Here is a 4209-nt window from a genome sequence, read left to right on the forward strand (position 1 = left end):
CCCATTGACCCTGTAAATTACTGTATATTAGCCGCCCAACAACAGTCAAATAGGTAATTTTCTTTGCTTGCACCTGAGCTCATGGCATCCTGGTCTTTCCGCAAATATGCATAAACCCGAGCAGGACGTTCCTGCCAGCACTGATGGAGGGCTGTACGTTTTGGAAGGAGAGTCGATCTCTCAGGACCATGCTCAGATAAAATGATCATTATTACGAGTCTCTGCACTGCCGAATGCCTGAACAGCAGGAACCCTTCGTCTACCTCTTCCTGGTTCATGCAGGACTTCATTCTACCTAAAAGAATTTTCCTGTATGTTTCATTTATCAACACAGTTTGCTTCCTAAATGCAACGGCAAAGTTAGATTTTAGTGGGATGAACAACACATAGGATTATACCTGCAAGTGTTTTGGAAATACAAAACAGACACACACACACATCAACCTTTTTAAGAATATCCACACCTTATGTCCATTATACTCCACTGCATGTGTTTTATAGGATTCCCCATCATAGGAAGGGGACGCCTTCACAAAAGAAGGGCCTAGGACGTGTTGCATCTTAAAAGGCTTCAAGCCTGTGCTCTGCATGCTGCAGATGTCTGCAGTGGATGCGTTAACCATCTACGCTACCTTACATGCTTACTACGACACAGGATCAACGGTGTATGTGTGGAAATTGTAATTGAGGATCAACAAACGTTTTGGTTTAGAGGATCGTCTAAACCTTTTTGTTTAGTAGCTACAAGCACTTTCTTTAGCACTTTTCATTTCATGTTCACTGTTCTGCGGCTCACCATTACCAGTCCACCAAAAACAAAATGCAATTGAGAATTGGTTGCAGGCACCACTCATCCTCCACCGTTCCACAAGCAGGTAGTTTGGAGCTTCCATTTATTTAAGGCAATTCCTGAAATATCAGAAATGGCTGTATAGTCCAGAAACATATTTCACACTCTCAGGGGCTTCCTTTCTTTTCTTGCCCAACTCCCTCGCTGCTGTTTTTTTATTTTTATTCTTTTTTTATTAACATTTTAAAGATCACACATGCACATTTGACCACCTCGTAGTCCCACTGCACAACATAGTTCTTGTATGATACATAAAGTAGTACAAAGCATGCAGTGGTAAGTGGCACTCTTCAGTATACCTTTCTGCTGCTGACAGTCATTCGATAGACCTCTCAGCAAACATCTGCCCCAGAGGACCTGTTGTCCGTACATTCTTCAACTGCATACATTCATTCGTCCTTTGCGGGGGTCTGGTGTTAACGCAGTCCCATTCCATAGCCCACCACGCTGCAGCCTGCAATCCTCTTTTAGTATCCTGTGTCCAGCATCGCCCCTCTGCGTGCCCTTCCTCCTCGGCATTTTCGCCTTTGTCCACTAAGTATGCCTTATAAAGGGCCCAGTAGTCCCTAGGGCGGTTCTGCACAGACTGAAGCTCATTAGAAGTGTCCAACTACTCATTACAGTGTGCCATGTCCGAGTGCCGATCCCCCAATTTTGGGGCAGGGCCCCTTGCCCAGCGCATCGCTACTCTGCGCTTAGCTAATAGTAGTCCAATAGCGAGTAGCTTTCTTTTTTGTTTGTGTTGAAATGGTTTATTAGCATTTATTAAATATAAGACAATAAAAGCAATAAAATACAGAAATGTGCACTATGATAACATAAATTACATTGGAAGTAATACATAAAGGTAAATATATATGAATTCATAAGGATGAAGACTGTATCTTATTTTAATACAAGTAATACAATAATAAGATGAAAGGAGGATAAAAGAATTGAGTTGTGAATAAAACAATAAGCTATTTGATAGAAAAACTCTAATGACTTATGGTGAGATAAAAAGTAATTTTTAAGCAAATGTGGGTAGAAAGAAAATGAAGAATAATAAAGGAAAGGTATCAATGCAGAAAATTATAAAAGAATAGAATGTATAGTATAGAAAATTATACAGGGAAATTAACCAACGATAAAAAGGAAGAAATTGGAGGAAATAAGCTGAGAGCATTGGTTCCATCTGTATAGTGAGGCTGTTCTAGCCGTCAATTCCTGGAAAACTCCCTCCCAGAATTGAAGTATCGCTGGACAGTACCAAGCAGCATGTATAACCCCTTCTTCCTGCTCACTGCATCGCGGGCAGTTTGTAGATTCCTGTAGGTCAGTGTTTCCCAAACTGGGGTCCTCGGACCCCCAGGGGTCTGTGACACATTCCCAGGGGGTCCACCGGTAGCAGTTTTAAAAGCTCTGCCAAGTTCCTTGTATAATTAGCAGTTTTTAGGCAACAATAAAAGTGTCAAGAGAACGCCAGTGATTAATGTACCTGCTGGAGAGAGGTCTGTGTGTTCCAAAACCTTTTCTCAGAAGAGAAACCTTGTACTGCATCAAAGAACTCACACAGGAGAGCGGCCTTATCGCTGCACCATGTGTGAGAAGAGCTTCATTCAAAAGGCAAATCTACTACAGCACCAAAGAAAACACACAGGGGAGAAACCTTATCACTGCACTGTGTGTTCAAAGCGCTTTTCTGTGAAGGCAACCCTTGTACAGCATCAAAGCGTACACACAGGAGAGAGACTTCATCATTGTACTGTGTGTTCCAAAACCTTTTCTCAGAAGGCGACCCTTGTACTGCATCAAAGAACTCACACAGGAGAGAGGCCTTATCACTGCACTGTGTGTTCCAAACCCTTTTCTCAGAAGACAAACCTTGTACTGCATCAAAGAACTCACACAGGAGAGAGGCCTCATCACTGTACTGTATGTGCCAAGAGCTTCACTCGAAAGGAAAATCTTCTTCAGCATCAACGCATACACACAGGAGAAAAGCCTTATCACTGCACCATGTGTGAGAAGAGCTTCAGTCAAAAGGCAAGTCTTCTTCAGCACCAAAGAAAACACACAGGGGAGAAACCTTATCATTGATTGCACTGTGTGTTCAAAGCGCTTTTCTTGTAAGGCGACCCTTGTAAAGCCTCAAAGCGTACACACAGGAGAGAGGCCTCGTCATTGCACTGTGTGTTCCAAAACCTTTTCTCAGAAGAGAAACCTTGTATTGCATCAAAGAGCTCACACAGGAGAGCGGCCTTATCACTGCACTCTGTGTTCCAAGCGTTTTGCTGATAGGAGTACCCTTGTATGGCATCAAATTGTACACACAGGAGAGAAGCGTTATCACTGCACTGAGTGTTCAAAGGGCTTTTCTCGTAAGTCTTACCTTGTACTGCATCAAAGAACTCACACAGGAGAGAGGCCCAATAGGGCACTAAACTAATGGTGCAGCATCAGCTTTGCACGTGTGCAGCAACAGCGGTGGCATGAGCACAGGCACTTAGGTTTGTAAAAATACAAAAGGTTAATCACTGCAAGCATTCGTTTATTTGTGCTCCTCATGATTGAAGATATCTCTTTCAGTCTTAGGCTTGGAGATAATATTTAGTTTGAAGTCCATGTTCGTGTTTTCCCAGCGGACGACAGATGCTCCTGCTGTTCTTGGTCCATTCATCACACACTCCTGCTGGTGCTTGCTGACTCTTCATGCTTCTGGTCACTTTACCATTGGTGCAGCAGGTGCTCATTGACCCTGTAAATTACTGTATATTAGCAGCCCAACAACAGTCAAATTGGTGATTTCCTTTGCTTGCACCTGAGCTCATGGCATCCCGGTCTTTCCACAAATATGCATAAACCCGAGCAGGACGTTCCTGATAGCACTGATGGAGGGCTGTACGTTTTGGAAGGATAGTCGATCTCTCAGGACCATGCTCAGATAAAATGATCATTATTACGAGTCACTGCACTGCCGACACCTGAGCAGCAGGAACCCTTCCTCTACCTCTGCTTGGTTCATGCGGGACTTCATTCTGCCTAAAATAAGGTTCCCGTGTGTTTCATTTAACAACACAGTTTGGTTCCTAAAAGCAACGGCAAAGTTAGATTTTAGTGGGATGAACAGCACATAGAATTATACCTGCCAGCGTTTTGAAATACAAAACAGACACACACACGCATCAACCCTTTTAAGAATATCCACACCTTATGTCCATTATACTCCAATTCACGTGTTGTATAGCATTCCCCATCATAGGGAGGGGACGCCTTCACAAAAGAAGGGTCGAGGATGTGTTGCATCTTAAAAGGCTTCAAGCCTGTGCTCTGCGTGCTGCAGATAACCATCTGCGCTACCTTACATGCTTACTAAGACA

Source organism: Lissotriton helveticus, chromosome 1_1 (genome assembly GCF_964261635.1).
Source record: "Lissotriton helveticus chromosome 1_1, aLisHel1.1, whole genome shotgun sequence".
Classification (NCBI taxonomy): Eukaryota; Metazoa; Chordata; class Amphibia; order Caudata; family Salamandridae; genus Lissotriton; species Lissotriton helveticus.